The 19,362-nt window shown below is 41.6% G+C and overlaps 1 non-coding gene across 1 annotated transcript; it reads right to left on the reverse strand.

Annotated features, from left to right (window-relative positions):
* Positions 1–4,736: 4,736 nt before the first annotated feature.
* On the reverse strand, positions 4,737–4,842 carry LOC132629625 (small nucleolar RNA R71). The gene has a single exon (XR_009578387.1). It is a non-coding gene; the product is annotated as a small nucleolar RNA R71 (small nucleolar RNA).
* Between the last annotated feature and the right edge of the window lie 14,520 nt (positions 4,843–19,362).

The raw sequence follows: 19,362 nt of genomic DNA on the forward strand, positions 1-19,362 counted from the left end.
TATTGATACAAGCTAGCGGTGTCTAACAACTCATTTTCTTGAGGATTTGTTGTGTCATTGATATCCGCCAAACTAGCCCCTGTTTTGGGTTGTTACAATATTCCCCCTTTCGATGTGCTCCAACCAGTTTTCTTTCTTCTTTTACCTTTTCAGATGGTGTATACATCTGTATAATGGGAAAATGTGGATTAATTAGAGTGTATTAGAACCTGTAGTCGGAGTTGGTAGAGTCATGGAGTGTATGGAGAGAATGACTGTCAGAAAACGAAGAGGTATCAGACATTTTTTTTTTAATTTGTCTTTTGGATGAGAGAGAGAGAGAGAGAGAGGAAGAGAGGCGGTGATTTGAGATGAAGATATATGAGGTGTGGGTCGGTTTAGGTAGAGAAGAAGTTGAAGAGAATAAGTTGTGTGAAAGGGCATTTGAAGAGTCTTTTTTGGAAGAGAGGGATTTGATTGTGGTAGTTTTTCAAGATGGTCATCATGAATTTAATTTTTCTGTTTCAATACACTCTTAATGACGGCATTAGACTTGACTAGGTTGGTAAAAACAGGTTGTCCAAGTTGTTTCATGATCTAAATGTATAATTGACTGCCAGAGAAAGAATTAGAAGATAAGAAGAAGCTGAATATGGACGAAACTGAGGTGATCAACCTCGTTGACGGAGAGGATGTCAAAGAGACACGAATCAGTGCTCACTTTGGAGCTCCATAGAAAGAAGAGCTAATAGCTCTATTGAAGGAATATGTAGACGTCTTTGCCTGTTCATAAGCAGATATGTCGGGATTGAGCACTGAAATAGTGGCCCACATATTACCCATCAAGGAGGGTTTGTCCCGGTCAAACAAAAGATGCGAACGTTTAAGCCAGACATGAGTATCCGGATAAAGGATGAAGTACAGAAACAGATCAAGTCTGGAATAGTGGAGGTGACATCCTACCCCACCTGGGTGGCCAACATAGTGCCAGTACCCAAGAAGGACGGAAAGATTCGGATCTGTGTGGACTACCGAGATCTCAACTGGGCAAGTCCAAGAGACAGTTTCTCTCCCAAACATCCATATTCTAATAGACAACTGCGCCAAGAATGAGCTACAGTCATTTGTGGATTGTTTCACCGGGTACCATCAAATACTCATGAGCGAAGAAGACGCTGAGAAGACAACCTTTATCACCCCTTAGGGAGTCTACTATTACAGGGTAATGTCGTTCGGCCTCAACAACGCCGGCGCTACATACATAAGAGTTATGACTACCCTATTCCACGATATGATGCATTAAGAGATTGATGTCTATGTGGACGATGTCATCATAAAATCAAGGGAAAGCTCGGAACATACCATGCACTTAGGTAAGTTCTTTGACAGACTTCGCAAGTTGAATCTGAGGCTGAATCTCGCAAAGTGCGCATTTAAAGTGCCTGCAGGTAAGTTGCTAGGATTCATAGTCAGCCCCAGGGGTATTGAACTAGATCCTACCAAAATCAAAGAAATTCGGGAGTTGCCACCTCCCACGACTAAGAAAGAAGTCATGAGTTTCTTGGGAAGGTTAAATTACACTGGGTGGTTCATAGCCCAGTCAACTGTGATTGTGGAGCCAATCCTTAAATTTCTCAAAGAAAGACGCTCCCACAAATTGGACGAAAGAATGCCAAGGGGCATTTGATAAAATCAAGAGATATCTTTCCAATCCTCTCGTCCTAGTGCCACCCAGGCAAGGGAGTCCTCTGTTACTGTACTTGTCAGTATCAGAAAATGCTTTCGGGTGCATACTTGCTCAGCATGATGAAGACGGAAAAAAGGAACATGCCATCTACTATCTAAGTAAGAAGTTCACCTCCTGCGAGTCACTGTATACGCTCTTAGAAAAAACCTGTTGTGCTCTGACCTCGATTGCTCAAAAGTTGAGGCACTACTTATCGGTGGTCACCACTCACCTCATATCCAGAATGGATCCATTGATACATTTTCTGGCAACCGATGCACATAGGAAAATTGGCTAAATGGCAAATGCTACTAAGCGAATTAGACATCGTATGTGTAGCACCAAAGGTACTCAAAGGACAAGCCTTAGTTGATTTTGCTAGCGGAAAGTCCCGTCGATGACAAACTTGAACCATTACGGACTTTCTTTCTAGATGAGGAAGTAATGGTTATGGAAGAAGAGGTTGCAGAACCATACTCAGGTTGGAGACTGTTCTTTGATAGAGCAGTCAATTACAAAGGATTAGGCATCGAGGCAGTGTTGATATCAGAAACAGGACAACACTATCCAATGGCCGTAAAGCTCAACTTCAGATGCACTAACAACATGGCTGACTATGAAGTGTGTATCCTCAGCCTCAGGATGGCATTAGACATGAACATACAAGAGTTGTTGGTAATCGGGGACTCTGATTTGCTCATAAATCAAGTGAAAGGAAATTAGGCAACCAAAAATGATAAAATACTCCCGTATGTGAATCTGGTACAGAGGTTGTGCGGGAGATTCAAAAGTATCGACTTCAGGCATACTCCGAGGGCTCAAAATGAGTTTACAGATACATTGGCTACGATAGCCTCCATGATCCAGCACCCCGAGACTGCTCACATTGATCCACTAGAGATTACACTAAGAGAAGAACAGGCTCACTGCTGTCACGACTGAGTTAGGGGCCGTGACGGGTGATGTGGCGTAATTTTATGCCACAATTGATGCTTTTCGGCTATAAGCGTTACTTGTTTTTAAGCAAAGTCTACGTGATTTAATGTGGTTTTTAGTGGATTTCAGGTATCTGAGTGTTTTGATGGCCAAAGTCGAAGAAATGGAGAAAACAAGAGTCACTGAAGAGGCAGTTTGACGGGGCAGTTTGACGTACCGTAAAACTCTTATACGGACCGTCAAATTGACCGTATAGTGGTCACAGTGAACAATGATAGACGAACCAATTATACGGAACATTTATACGGTCCGTAAAAAAGTTATACGGACCGTCAAATTGTAACGTATAATGGTCACAGTGAACAATGATGGACGAACCAATTATACGGAACATTTATACGGTCCGTAAAACAGTTATACGGACCGTCAAATTGTATCGTATAGTGGTCACAGTGGGCATGATCGACGAGCCATTTCTGCGGGACATTTATACGGTCCGTAAAACAGTTATACGGATCGTCAAATTGTACCATAAAAAGGGTGTGATATTTGACGAATGAGAGGAAGAAACTTTACGGTCCGTATAACAATTTTACGGACCGTAAAATGAAACGTAAACCAAGCCGACGGGCAATTGTGTCTTTTCACTTCTCACGATTTTTGCTCCTATAAATACTTAATTGTAGGGTTCTTATACACAGTTTTTGCCACAGACCTCAGTTTATTATTTCTTAGCATAAGTATTTATATTTTTGAGCTCTTGTGGAGATTACAAACAATTGCAAGTAATTTCTCAAGTCCATTAAATCAATTGTAAGCTTTATGATTCTCATTATTTCTCATTGTTCTTCTTTCTTTATGAGTAGATAAATTTCCTTACTAGGGTTGTGAACCCAATGATGGGTGTTTTGTGATTGATATACATATAATGTATTATTAGGGTTTGATTATTCTTTATTCTTCATTCATAATTAATGGTTGCAAACATTGATTAAAGCCATAAACCTTGATTTATTTGGAAAAATAATTAGGGTTGGTAAGAATAGTCAACAAGAACTCAAAGCTTTAAACTTTGTTTAATAAATTCACTTAGGAATAAGAGGAATTTACTTGGCATAATTAATTGTTCTTCATGGTTACTTTCTTATATTTGGAAAAATCATAGAAAGACATAATCTTTATTTATTGGGAAATAGTAGAGATTCACATAGAGATTAAGTGCATTCATATAATGATCCATTTGAAGTATATCAAGATCAATACCCATGATCATACACCCTATCTAACAGAGACACAACCTTAGTTTCTTTTACCATAAATTTCCACCAAAGAAATAGTTAAAACTTAGTTATAGAAAAGACCAACTTTTACCAACATTATCGGATTACGACATTAGGCCTAGAACTTAGCATCTACGAATTTAGTAAACTTTTCACACCATATTCCCTGTGGGATTCGACCCCAACCTTGTTGGGTTACTATATTTGACAACGTCCGTATTACACCATTAAGAGGTGTAATTTGAGCGTATCAAAGTTTGGCGCCGTTGCCGGGGAGTACGGTTTTGAAATTACTAAATAGTGTTTGCTTTGATTAAAGTCTTTTGCTTATTCCATCACACCTTGTTTGCTACTTTGTGTAAATAAGGTGAACATGAATCGACATCAGCAAAATCAACGTGCTGAAAACCAGGGAAATCTGGTGAACAATCAGGCGAATGAATCAGACGATAAGAATATTTTTGCTGAACTTGTTCCAGAGGAGGACTATGCATCTCCTATTGTTCAGCCTCGAGTTGGGGCTGCTACTGTGAGAATTGATTCCTTTCTATACCAGTTGTTGAAACTTGAGGGATACTTTCGGAATTCTACCGAGAATGACCCTCAACGTCATTTGCAGAATTTTGTGGATGTGTGTGCTAATCACATCCAGAACAATGTTCCACAAAATGCTATTCGGTTGAGGTTATTCAAATATTCATTAGCTGGAGAGGCAAGAACATGGTTTGAGAAGCTGCCCCGAAATTCGATTACTTCATGGGCAGAAATGGTAGCTGCTTTTCTCAGAAAGTGGTACCCCCCTAGCAAAAAGGCTGAAATTCGTGACAAGATATATGAGTTTAAGCAACGACAGGGGGAACAACTATATGAAGCCTGGGAGAGATTCAAAGAGTATTTGCTGAGGAGCCCAAATCATGGTTTTCCGGAAAATATATTGATGGAGAAGTTCTACCGAGGGTTAGATCCAGTGACACAGTTAGTAGCCAACAACGCAGCTGATGGGTGTTTTATGAACAAGACCTTTCAACGAGTGACCACCATACTTAACAAACTGACAACTCATAATCAGGCTTGGCATTCGAACAATGCTGATGTGGTGCCGTATGGTAATGCTATGCTCCAGAATATAGTGAAGGAGAATCAGGACACCCAACAAACATTGGCAGAACTTGCAACAAATATTTCCTTGCTGACGAAAAAGTTTGATGAATCTCAAATAAAAAAGGTACATGTTTGTGAGGATGATGCAGTTTTGCCGAAAGGGATGTTCCATGCTCAAGATGGTCCGTTCCTTGATGGGCCACCGATGCAGGTTGAAGATGCCAATTATGTTAATAACTCTCAAGGGGGATATCAAAGACAGAATTACCAAGGTGGCTATCAGACTCAGAATCAATGGAGACCTCAGCAAGGTCAAAGTGCTTACAACAATTCTGGGAACTACAACAATAATTATGGTGGTGCGAACCAAGGGAGCTACAACAACAACAACAATTTTCGGAACAAGAGTTCCAATCCTTATTTACCACCGAAAGGGCAGTCATCAGAGCAGGGTAGTTCGAAAGTTGAAGCAATGCTTGAGAAGATTTTGGCTAATCAATCGAAGTCTGAAAGGACTTTATCTGGGCTGGCAGAAACAGTGGGTTCCCATACAGCGGCCATTCAGAAGCTTGAGTCGCAGATGAGGGATATTTCTAGGGAGCAGCGCCTTCCAAAAAAGGGAGCACTTCCGAGTGATACTATTCCAAATCCCAAGAATGGGGGAGGCGGTATAGACCGTGCTTTTGCCATTACTACTAGAAGTGGTAAAACAATACAGGGGGCTGCTGAAGAGGTGATTGATCCTGAGCCGATAGATGAAGAGAATGAGGTGCAGTCTGAAGCACCCATCACTGCTGATGAGATTGTTATTGACAAGAAGGGTGAGGATATTCCAGAGATGGTGAGGGAAGCTGATAAAACGAGCAAGCAAGCCATAAAAGGAGCTCTCCGCCCTTTGACACAGCTGTTCAAATCTAAACCTCCTTTTCCTCAGAGGTTGGCAAAGAAGAAAGAAGATGCTAAATTTGAGAAGTATTATGATCAGCTGAAGTAGTTATCTCTAAATCTTCCCTTCTTGGAAGCCGTCAAGGAGATGCCCGGTTTTGCAAAATATTTGAAGGATTTGCTGACCAAGAAGAAGACGGTTCAACATGAAACCGTGAGTTTGACTCATACTGTGAGTTCCATCATCTCAACCACATTTGTGCAGAAAAAGGGAGATCCTGGGGCGTTCACCATTCCTTGTTCTATTGGGCACCATGATTTTGCTCGTGCCTTGTGTGATAATGGGGCGAGTATAAATTTGATGCCCCTTGCTATTTATAAACAATCAGGTTTGGGGATGCCAAGGTCGACTACGATGAGACTGCAAATGGCTGATAGGTCTATTAAAAGACCTGTTGGGGTGGTGGATGATGTCATTGTGCGGGTTGGTGAGTTTATGTTGCCCGCTGATTTCGTGATTCTTGACTGTGCTGTTGATCGGGACATTCCTATCATTCTGGGGAGACCTTTCCTTGCTACAGGGAGGGCTTTGATGGATTCTGAAAAAAATGAAATAAAGTTCCGAGTCAACAATGAAGAAGTAACCTTTCAGGCTAGCAAAGGGATGAAGTTACCAAGTGCTTACGAGAGTATTTCGGTAATTGATTCATTCGATGTTGTTGATGAAGCAGTGGAGTTCAAAATGGAAGAAGAGAGTTTGGGTGAGGCTTTGGCTGGTATTCTGATGAATTTCGATGCTGAAGACATGGAAGGCTATGAGAAGACAGTTAATTCACATTTTGGGTTGGGCTCTTACACATACCACCCAAAGAAGCTGAGTCTCGATTTGGAAAATAGAACAATTCCTCCAGCAAAGCCATCGATCATTGAGCCACCAAAGTTGGAGCTTAAGCAGCTCCCATCACACTGGAAATATGAGTTCCTTGGTACCGACAATACATTACCGGTGATTGTTTCGGCCTTATTGACTGAGGAGCAGATTGTGCAGCTTTTGGAGGTATTGAGGGAATATAGGCGTGCTATTGGTTGGACCATAGCAGATATTCGAGGTATCCCATCTGGGATCTGTGAGCACAAAATTCAGTTGGAGGACGGCAGCAAACCAAGTGTAGAGCATCAGAGGCGACTAAACGAGAACATGCAAGAGGTTGTCAAGAAAGAGATAATCAAATGGCTAGATGCAAGCGTGGTTTTCCCTATTGCTGATAGTAAATGGGTGAGCCCGGTCCAATGTGTTCCTAATAAGGGAGGCATCACTGTTGTACCGAATGCTAAGAATGAGTTGATCCCGACCAGAACTGTCACAGGTTGGAGAGTTTGCATGGATTATCGCAAGCTCAACACAGCCACGAGCAAGGACCATTTCCCTATGCCCTTCATTGATCAGATGTTGGATAGACTAGCAGGGCGTTCTTATTATTGTTTCCTTGATGGTTATTCGGGTTACAATCAGATCAACATTGCTCTGGAAGATCAGGAAAAGACTACGTTCACTTGTCCTTATGGCACATTTGCATTCAGTCGGATGCCTTTTGGTTTGTATAATGCACCAGCGACTTTTCAGAGGTGCATGATGTCAATCTTCTCCGACATGGTGGAGGATTTCTTGGAGGTGTTCATGGATGATTTTTCCGTGGTGGGTGACTCATTTGATGATTGTCTTGGCCATCTGGGTCAAGTGCTAAAAAGGTTCGAAGAGACCAATCTGGTGCTGAACTGGGAGAAATGCCATTTTATGGTGAAGGAAGGAATCGTCCTCGGTCACAAAATCTCAAAAAGGCGAATCGAGGTCGATCAAGCAAAAATTGATGTGATCTCCAAACTTCCTCCACCTATCTCAGTAAAAGGCATTCGCAGTTTCTTGGGGCATGCTGGGTTCTACAGGCGCTTCATCAAAGATTTCTCTAAGGTTTCCAATCCTTTGTGCAAGCTTCTTGAAAAAGAGGCTAAATTTGTGTTTGATGAGAAGTGCCAGAAGGCGTTTGAAGAGTTAAAAGTGCGTCTCACTACTGCTCCTATTATTATTGCTCCTGACTGGTCCCTACCATTCGAACTGATGTGTGATGCTAGTGGTTTCGCAATAGGTGCTGTGCTTGGGCAGAGGCACAATAAAATTATGCACCCGATCTATTATGCTAGCAGAACGCTGAATGCTGCACAGATGAATTACACAGTGACGGAGCAAGAGCTGCTTGCCATTGTGTTTGCTTTCGAAAAATTTCGGGCCTATTTGTTGGGGTCCAAAGTTGTGGTTCATACTGATCATGCAGCCTTGAGATACCTCATGGCAAAGAAGGAAGCAAAGCCGCGACTGATGAGATGGGTGCTACTGCTGCAAGAATTCGATTTTGAGGTAAAAGACCGAAAGGGCACTCAAAACCAGGTGGCTGACCATCTCTCTCGGCTTGAAGAGGCTGGGAGACCGTCTGATGAGCTTGATATAGATGATGCTTTTCCAGACGAGAGGGTGTTGGCGGTGTCAAATGAGGTAGCACCATGGTATGCTGATTTTGCCAATTATTTGGTAACAGGTATAGTTCCCGATGATATCAAAACTTACCAAAAGAAGAAATTCTTGCGGGATGCTCGTCAGTACTATTGGGAAGAGCCTTATTTGTTCCGCACATGCGCTGATAACATCATTCGGCGTTGTGTTCCAGCAAGTGAAGTGATGGAAATTCTAAAAGCGGGCCATGACTCTCCTGTTGGGGGTCACCATAGCGGAAACCGAACTGCAGCTAAGGTACTTGAATGCGGCTATTACTGGCCGACCATTTTTCACGATGCTAATCTATTGGTTCGGTCCTGTGATCAATGTCAGCGGCAAGGGAATATCGGAAAAAGGCAAGAAATGCCTATGAATTTTGTTATGGAGGTAGAAGTGTTCGATGTCTGGGGGATTGACTTTATGGGACCCTTTGTGAGCTCGGGTGGCATGAAATATATCTTGGTTGCTGTGGACTATGTGTCAAAATGGGTAGAACCAGTGGCTTTACCTAATAACGAGGCCAAGAGTGTCATGGTGTTCCTCAAGAAGAACATATTTACTCGTTTTGGTACTCCGAGGGCTATAATCAGCGATGGTGGATCACACTTTTGTAATAGAGCTTTCGCGGGATTGATGGAGAAATATGGTGTAAAACATAGGGTGGCAACACCTTATCACCCTCAGACAAGTGGACAGGTTGAAGTATCCAATAGGGAGATCAAAAGTATTCTAGCAAAAACCGTGAATGCAAATAGAACTGATTGGGCCCGTAAGCTCGATGATGCTCTATGGGCATACCGGACTGCGTTCAAGACCCCGATTGGGACTTCACCCTTCAAGCTTGTGTTCGGAAAAGCTTGTCACTTGCCCGTGGAGCTTGAGCACAAGGCTATGTGGGTGCTGAAGAAACTGAATATGGATTGGGAGGAAGCAACCAAGCTCAGGTTGTTCCAACTAAATGAGATGGATGAATTTCGGTACCAAGCATATGAGAGCGCAGCACTTTATAAAGAAAGGATGAAGCAATACCATGACAAGAAGATCCTGAAGCGAGAGTTCTATAAGGGTGATCTTGTATTGCTGTTTAACTCTCGATTGAAGTTGCTGCCTGGTAAGCTAAAATCAAGGTGGTCTGGTCCGTTTGAGGTGGTAGGTGTTTCACCCCATGGAGCAATTGAGTTACAGTCCGGAGATGGTACTCGGACATTTAAAGTGAATGGGCAGAGATTGAAGCACTATCACGGTATGATTTCGGAAGACAGGATTGTTGACAGATATAGGTTGAAGCACCTCGGAACGAACAATGATCTGGTGCACCAAGATAAGGAGTAAATGATCACCACCGTCGTGCTGCGACGTTAAATCAAGCGCTTCTTGGGAGGCAACCCAAGTGTAATATTTATTTTCATTTAGGTTTCTAGTTGGATATAGGATAATGTTTGTTTTGGTGCAGAGTATGAACAAGTGGAAAAGAACCGTTAGACGGTACATTCGATGGACCGTAAAATCATTTGACGGACCGTAGAATGGACCGCTTAATGGTACAAACAAAACCTGCTCACTGTGATGTGTTTACGCTGCATTTGACGACCGTATAAATTTTTACGGTCCGTAAAATGTAAGCGTAAAACCGTCACAGTAAAGGATGCCATTTTGTTGTTCCCAGGTAAGCCGTAAAACGTTCAAAAAAAATTAGTTATCTGATAAGGAATATAAAGAGTTGGCTGAATTTCATTTTTCATTCCCCATTCAAATACCGATCCAAATCCTTTAATATCCCACTTCCCCCACCCACAAATTCGTTAAATCCTTCAATCCTTACACCCCACGTCCCCTCTTTCCCTTCTCCATTTAACTCCCTTTCTTTCCCTTAGCTAAATTCCCAGCCGTCTTATATTTCAAATTTTGGGGTAAAAATAATTGTTTTTGCTAGTTGTCTTCACGAGCCCAAGGTTCCGCATGGGAAATTAGTGATTGTGTGCTGTATTACGAACTTCAACAAGCCAACAGGTATGTGATTCTATGTTCCTATGATCATAAATGGGAATTATGTCTCATTATTGATAATATATGTCGGGATTGGGGTGTGTGCATAAATTTGGCTATTTGTGAACTCATAATTGATGATCTGATGGGTTGGAGGGCAATTCAATGATTTTGTTCAAGCCTTTGGAGTCAATCACTGAGATGCCCGCCAACTGTTCGATGAAATGCCAAAAAGGAAAATCGATAACGAAAAGGGGTGAAGTCTGAGTAACCCCGGCTTTTTCTGAGTTCCACGAGGGGGCTGGAATGTATAATCTTGTCTGTGAATTAAAGAATCGAGTGTAACAATGAACAATATGCATTGAGTGGAAGAATTCGACTACAACTTTGACGGACCGTAAAATTTTTGACGGTTCGTCAAGCTGTGTCGTCAAAATTTTAATGAGACTATCACGTACTGTGACCAGTTGACGGTTGGTTTGATGATCCGTAAAAAATTTCTACGGATCGTAAAACTCATCGTCAAATGATCCCAACAGACAACAATCACTGTGACAATTTGACGGTAGGTTTGACGGACCGTAGAAATTTCTACGGACCATAAAACATAACCGTCAAATGATCCCACCAACACATTTGACGCTTTAAATTCCTTGCAAATTGTGCACTTCACATATAATTTGCAGGCGATACTTACTTGTTTTATGCCTCCCAAAGTTCGAGGAAGTGGTCCAACCACGTCACAAGGTAGGGACAAAGCTCAAAGTCGCCGACGCATTCGTGATGAGCCCGACCAAGGAGAAAGTAGCGCAGGGGATGACGAACCACTGGCAGCAAGACTCACTAGAGCTAAGGGTGCTACTCAGGTACAAGTGTCCTCCCAGTCTGAAGAGAAGGACACTTCCACATCATCTAGCAGCTCGGAAGATGAGGTGGAGGCTGCCCGGCTGAAGGAAATCCGAATGAAGGAAAAATCAGAACACAGTGTTAGGTTTTCCGTGTCGGGTTCCAAAGAAATATACGAGCAGGGGCTTGAAGTAAAAGAAGGGGGTGGCCCGAAGAAAAGCATCCATGAGGAGAAACAAATTAGCCTAGACATACTGGCGGGTTTTCCACGGCTTCTTGCTACTCTTGATCACCATCAGTGGCACTTCATTAGCCACCCTCCTGGGGAGTACATCTCATCCCTAGTTCGGGAATTTTATGCTAACTATGCGGTGGAAATGAAAAATTCCTTCAAGCCGGTTCAGCTTAGGAAGCAAAAGCCACCCCCGTTGACAGAGGTGACAGTCCGAGGCAAGAGAATAAATATTTCTACTGAGACGATCAATCGTTTCTACTTTGGCCCCGACTATGTACCACCTCCAAACACAGATGAGCTTCAATACAGATTGGGTGGTGATCGGAACGACAAACGGGCTGAGTTACCATGGGTTGCGTAGGTGATAGCAAGGGGTTCCCCTGCATGGAGTAAAAACATCTCGTTACAAATAAAGAAAGCAGATTTGTCCGTGGAAGGAAAATTTTGGTGGAGCGTGTTGACTCATAGGTTGTACCCCAGTCAGGCGGATAATGTGTTGACGGTTGAGCGGGCCATACTAGTAGCGGCTATCATGTCAAGGTACAACATAAATGTAGGAGAGTTGGTGGTTCAACAAATTCACCACAGAGCAATGACCAAGGAGTTGTCACTAGCATATCCCTGCCTCATTACAGCGTTGTGCTTACGGGAAAATCTAGATCATTATACACATCGAGATCATCGATTAATAGCCAAGAGTGTGTATGACCTTTGGAAGAGTCGAGATGGGGACATCCACCTTACTCCAGATGTTCCTATAGAGCTAGCAGCTGGGCTGCCTGCTCCAGCATCACAGGGAAGTGAGCCAGCAGCTCCCGAGACATCGCAGGAGAGGCTGATTGCCACAAGCACAGCAGATCAGCTCGTTTCGAGCACCGCGGATGCATCTACATGGACCTCCTCCCAGGCCGCTCCAGCTATTCCCAGCACTCCTACCTCTCAGAGCAGCCATGTGGCCTCAGTTTCGACAGCTTTGCCTGGCGGTGTTATGATACAGTTTAATGCTCAAAATTTCCATGATGCGTTTGTCAAAGCAGACAGGGCAGACCGCCAAGTTGCTAATTTGATGGGACAGTTACAGGGTTATATAGATAAACGGGTGGCAGCAGCCTTGGATCCCGCAAGGAAGAAGTGGGAAGATTCCCATAAACTCATTCATTCTAGGATCGATGGACTTGAGCGGCGGATTTTGAATCTTGAGAAGGTAGGCCCTACAGTCGATCTAGGGACAATGCAAACAGATGTGCTAGCATTGAAAGTAAAAGAGGGATTTGCATTTGCAGCCCCGCCACAAGCACAGACGCTAGATTTAGCATCTCTGTTGCCTGTTGTCGACTTGCTGGGAGATGAGTCCCCACCTCGGGCCACCAGCAAAAGGCCTAGGGAGGACGGGGAAACTGATGATGAGGAGGATGCCAGTGATGAGGACGAGCAGTTTCGAAAGGTTCAGCGACTTTCTCGTGAGGAGACCCATTTTACAGGGGCGTCATCCAGCCATGCCCCTCCTGTTGAGATGACAGGCAGTGCTATGAGTCCAGGGGGGCAACCACGCTCTCGGGGTCCAATAGGGTCAGCAGTTGGTACTACCGTTCCAGCGGCAGAGCAGGCACTGGACACCACTACTGAGGTGATGAGACCTCAGGACAAGCAGGACGCCTAGAGCGTTTCAGGTAGCCCTATCCCTTTGGTTTACTTATTTTCATGCTTTGGGGACAATGCATGCTTCTTTAGTTGGGGGTGGGACTACTTCATAGTAGTGGAGAGTAAATATGTGTTTAGGCACCCCTTCGGCTTTCTTTGCCAGAGTTCTTTTCCTGAAGGGGATTTTTATTTTGTTGAAACTGGCAGGTTTAGGATGTTGCTTTGATTGAGTAGAGTAATTTTGGCTTATTTGGTATTACTTGGTAACAAATGGCATGTATTGTGGTTTGTTGGAAATTTTGGACCCCTCGAAATTTTGGAAAACGCATACTTAGAACAGGATTGATTAACATGATTGATTCTTTATATGACATTATTATTATTGGGGTATTGTGTGTGATAAATGACTACTTATGAGATCACAAGTGTAAAAATAATTGTCCTTATGCCAATGTGTGTGTGAGCTGTTAGTTTGATTCTGTTTATGCATGTATAATCTAGAACTTGCCCGGTTGGTCTTGTATGAAATTCGAAAGTTAGTTTGGTTGTGAGATGATCTTAGGCTTTCTTTGTTGAATAGTCACTTTGCCTAAATAAGCCTTACCAAAAGTGTCAAACACCCTTAGTTTCCCTTTTGAGCCTTTTTGACCTTTTTCTTGGCTAGCCAATTATGAAACCTTACCCTTTGTAAATTTAATCCATCTTCGCACCCGTTCCCTCCTTGGTGCTACTAGTTAGATGAGGCAAAATGCCTAAGTTGGGGGTGAATTAAATGTGGAGTACATGTTAAAAACATAAGTTGGTGGTGGTGGAGTTTGCTAGTGGAGATTCGATGTGGTAGTTGCGTATATATATATATATATATATATATATATATATATATATATATAATAAAAAAATAAAACAAAATATATAAAAAAATAAAAAAATAAATCAGAAAATTGTTGTGAAAAAGATTTGTAAGTTGGTTAGGAGTAAAACCACATCGAGGTCGAAAACTGAAAGAAAATAAAGGGGTGGAAAGAAAAGAGGCAAATTAAGTTGACAAGATGATTGTAGTGTTCAAGGAGGGTGAGTCACTAATATCCAAAAAGTATCCGACCCGTCCCTAAACCTACATTACAAGCCGAAACAAGTCCTAATGTGATCACGACCGAACGATCCTAGGATGAAAACATAGAAAATAAGGGCAAGCCTATGGTATTTGCATGTGTAGATATGAATTTCTTTATGAGTGTGAGTGTTTTTCTCTTCTCTTTCGTCTTCGTCCCATTCTTGTCGTATATATGTGTGTTGGGACATCCTTTGGTCTATGTGAGGGCATAAGGATGAGACGTGAACAAAATAAAGTGACCGCCTAAAGTAGCGTTTGTGTGCACCATAATATGTTCGATAATGTAATGTCATTCATTGAAGCTTCATTGTTAGTCGTAGTGTTCTTGAGTTGTGCATATTGCTTTAAAGTAGAAAGTTGGGGTGGTCGTTTAAAGGAAAACATGCATGCCGGTAGTTCAGAGTCAAAACCAATGTAGACATTGTTACTCTATGATATCTAGGTATTCGATTGAGTCGTTGTTTTGTATGGCTTTCTTGAGGACAAGCAAACACTTTAAGTTGGGGTGTTGATGTGGCGTAATTTTACGCCACAATTGATGCTTTTTCGGCTATAAGCGTTACTTGTTTTTAAGCAAAGTCTACATGATTTAATGTGTTTTTTAGTGGATTTCAGGTATCTGAGTGTTTTGATGGCCAAAGTCGAAGAAATGGAGAAAACAAGAGTCACTGAAGAGGCAGTTTGACGGGGCAGTTTGACGGACCGTAAAACTCTTATACGGACCGTCAAATTGACCGTATAGTGGTCACAGTGAACAATGATAGACGAACCAATTATACGGAACATTTATACGGTCCGTAAAAAAGTTATACGGACCGTCAAATTGTATCGTATAATGGTCATAGTGAACAATGATGGACGAACCAATTATACGGAACATTTATACGGTCCGTAAAACAGTTATATGGACCGTCAAATTGTATCGTATAGTGGTCACAGTGGGCATGATCGACGAGCCATTTCTGCGGGACATTTATACGGTCCGTAAAACAGTTATACGGACCGTCAAATTGTACCGTAAAAAGGGTGTGATATTTGACGAATGAGAGGAAGAAACTTTACGGTCCGTATAACAATTTTATGGACCTTAAAATGAAATGTAAACCAAGCCGACGGGCAATTGTGTCTTTTCACTTCTCACGATTTCTGCTCCTATAAATACTTAATTGTAGGGTTCTTGTACACAGTTTTTGCCACAGACCTCAGTTTATTATTTCTTAGCATAAGTATTTATATTTTTGAGCTCTTGTGGAGATTACAAACAATTGCAAGTAATTTCTCAAGTCCATTAAATCAATTGTAAGCTTTATGATTCTCATTATTTCTCATTGTTCTTCTTTCTTTATGAGTAGCTAAATTTCCTTACTAGGGTTGTGAACCCAATGATGGGTGTTTTGTGATTGGGTTTTGTGATTGATATACATATAATGTATTATTAGGGTTTGATTATTCTTTATTCTTCATTCATAATTAATGGTTGCAAACATTGATTAAAGCCATAAACCATGATTTATTTGGAAAAATAATTAGGGTTGGTAAGAATAGTCAACAAGAACTCAATGCTTTAAACTTTGTTTAATAAATTCACTTAGGAATAAGAGGAATTTACTTGGCATAATTAATTGTTCTTCATGGTTACTTTCTTATATTTGGAAAAATCATAGAAAGACATAATCTTTATTTATTGGGAAATAGTAGAGATTCACATAGAGATTAAGTGCATTCATATAATGATCCATTTGAAGTATATCAAGATCAATACCCATGATCATACACCCTATCTAACGGGGACACAACCTTAGTTTCTTTTAACATAAATTTCCACCAAAGAAATAGTTAAAACTTAGTTATAGAAAAGACCAACTTTTACCAACATTATCGGATTAAGACATTAGGCCTAGAACTTAGCATCTACGACTTTAGTAACCTTTTCACACCATATTCCCTGTGGGATTCGACCCCAACCTTGTTGGGTTACTATATTTGACAACGTCCGCATTACACCATTAAGAGGTGTAATTTGACCGTATCAACGGGTACCCGGGGCTAACCACCGAGCACCGCTCGTGCCATCACTTATTAGCTTATTTAGCAATCATTTATCCGATTCATGCTTAATTTATAATAAAATCCATTTTTATTTAGAAACGAAATGCTTTTATACATACGAGCCCTTAGGCTAGCAAAATAATCTATACGTATACATATATACATAATAACCATGCCATGAAACCACACGACCCACGTCGAGTATCTACTAGCCTCTAAGAGATGACACCTACAACTGTACACAAAAGAATCATCATAGGCACCTCCGGGACAATGGAGGGCTTCCAATCAGCTAGCAGCCTCTAAGAATCCGGAGCAAAATCTCCTCCCTGTCTACCTGTGGGCATGAACACAGCGTCCATAGAAAAAGGACGTCAGTACGAATATTGTACTGAGTATGTAAGGCAGGAATGAAATAAACAAACAGAATAGAAGGATCATGAGTCATGGGACAAAGATATAACCTGCACACATGTCATAGGCAATCGTATTATTATCATATTTCACATTTTACACAATCATAGTACCCATGTTATTACATCCCATACATCATCATGTACGTCATCATATACCTCATCACATCATAATCTGTATCGTTACCCGTGTCCGGGTAACCCTCATATGCCGCCCACTAGTGGTGATCATGCCCGGCCCTCTCGGCTCGGTGTAAACATCGCAGCCCGCATTAGCGGTGACATGCCCGGCCATATAGGCGCGGTGGAATCATACGCAGCCCGCATTAGCGATGACATGCCCGGCCATATAGGCGCGGTGGAATCTTATTATCACAACATCAATCATAACACGCCATTATTATACATCTCAAGCCATAGCATCATGTTATCATTTCTTAGTGTTCCATGTATCCCATAATGTTACAAGTTAGCATTACTTATCATCTTATTGTCATAACATACAATAGCATTAAGAGCATTCATTAGGCTTTAAGACAATCATACTATGTCGGGGTGACGTAAGGTCGTGAACCCTCGATTGTATTATGAACATTTATGAGTATCATGCCTCGCCTTGAAGGGAATAAAACGTAAGGCGAGTGTTAACAATAATAACATCATTAGCATTATAGGAACAACATGCCACAATTCCTTGAATCTCTATACTCTAGCTCATTGTCATCACTATCATGCTCATAAAGGATTTAATATATGGAAGGGCTCTTAAGCTTCATCTTATAGAAGGATTTATGAAAAGCTTGAAGGATTCGTGCCTTTTGAAAGAAGATTTAAGCCTCACATACCTTTGTCGTTTAAGAAATTTAGCGCCTGCTTATTCTCCTTCAATATCACGTCTCTACCTTCAAAAAGAGGATTCGTACGATCGTTAGTTAACCAACTATAAAAACACACTATTATTTCTAGAGAAAATTGGGCATCACTTCCTTTGTTTATAGTACTTCTCCCATCTTCCATATCAACTCCCAACACTTACAACAACAATCACAATATAGCAATCACTAATCATCATTCATATACAATAACCATGATCCACCATTTCTCTTCATTTTTCCCACATTTATGGTTGCAGGTTCGCTATCGTATTTTCCCATGTATCACACTTATCTCATGGTCTACATGTCATTTATAACGTATTCATACTCACAACACACTAACATTCATGATTCAATCCAACTATCATTCAACTATGGCACTATTCACATTTTATGACCCATTTGCTACGCTCTATAATCCAAGTGTCTTAGCGTATAAATACTTCAATAATTATGAGAGAGTCATAAAACTTACCTTAGATGGTGTAGGAACAAGTCTTGAGTAGCAATACTCTTTTATACTAAAAACCCTACTTCACTCCCTTTGCATTTTCTTGATGTAGATGAATTTTTGATGAGTTTCACACTCTTGATTTCATAGATTTGGTGTTGTTGATCTTAAATTTCCACTTGGATTCTTGTATTGGAAGAATTTTGGAAGGTTCTAGAGAGATGTTGGGTCGTGGAGAGAGAAGAGGAAATAAGATAAAATGAACTTGGGTCTTTATTTAAAAATTGAAATCTGTCCCGACATCATTATACGGTTCGTATAATCGACCGTAAAACTGCTCCAATGACTACCCTTTTCCAGTGTCAACTTGACGGTACATTATACGGGCCGTATAATTTTATATGGTCCGTATAATTGACCGTAAAATCATCCCTTCAGCAACCTCATTCTGTGACTCTTTTACGGTCCATTATACGGCCGTATAATGTTATACGGTCCGTATAATTGACCGTATAACCCATCAGTTTACTGAGTCTTATTCTCGTCATTTCGTTTGACCTCCGATCCTTATGAAACCTTCTTAACAATTATTTAGCACCTCAATACCAGTCTAAAGGACGTTGTCCTTCGTCAAAACACCATATACGTCATACCCTTCATTGGCCTAATCATTGTACGCTAGTGGGGGAAATTTCCAAGGCGTAACAACTGCGCCCATGTCGAGGCTGAGCCAGATAGCCAACCATGGTATGCCGACATCAAGACATACCTGGAGAAAGGAGAGTACCCCCCGAAAAGTTCAGCGAATCAGAAGAAGACCTTCAGGAGGTTGGCTAATGGGTTCTTCTTGAACAAAGAAGTGTTGTACAAAAGGACACCCGACCTTCGGTTATTAGGTGTGTGGACGCCAAAGAGGCTACGAAACTGCTGAACGAGGTGCACACAGGGGCATGTTGACCCCACATGAATGGATTCATCCTTGCTAAGAAAATCCTGAGGACAGGATATTGCTGGATGAACATGGAGCATGACTCGTGCAAATTCGTGCAGAAGTGCCATCAGTGTCAAATACACGGAGATCTGATCAAGGTTCCCCCCACAGAATTACATGCGATGAGCTTGTCTTGGCCATTCGTGTCATGGGGAATGGACATCATAGGATCCATCGAGCCTCCAGCCTCCAATGGACATCGCTTCATCTTAGTTGGCATCGACTACTTCACCAAATGGTAAAAGCAACTTCACACAAATCAGTGACCAAGAAAGTCGTGGCTGACTTCGTCAAAAACAATCTGAT

Source organism: Lycium barbarum, chromosome 2 (assembly GCF_019175385.1).
Source record: "Lycium barbarum isolate Lr01 chromosome 2, ASM1917538v2, whole genome shotgun sequence".
Taxonomy (NCBI): Eukaryota; Viridiplantae; Streptophyta; class Magnoliopsida; order Solanales; family Solanaceae; genus Lycium; species Lycium barbarum.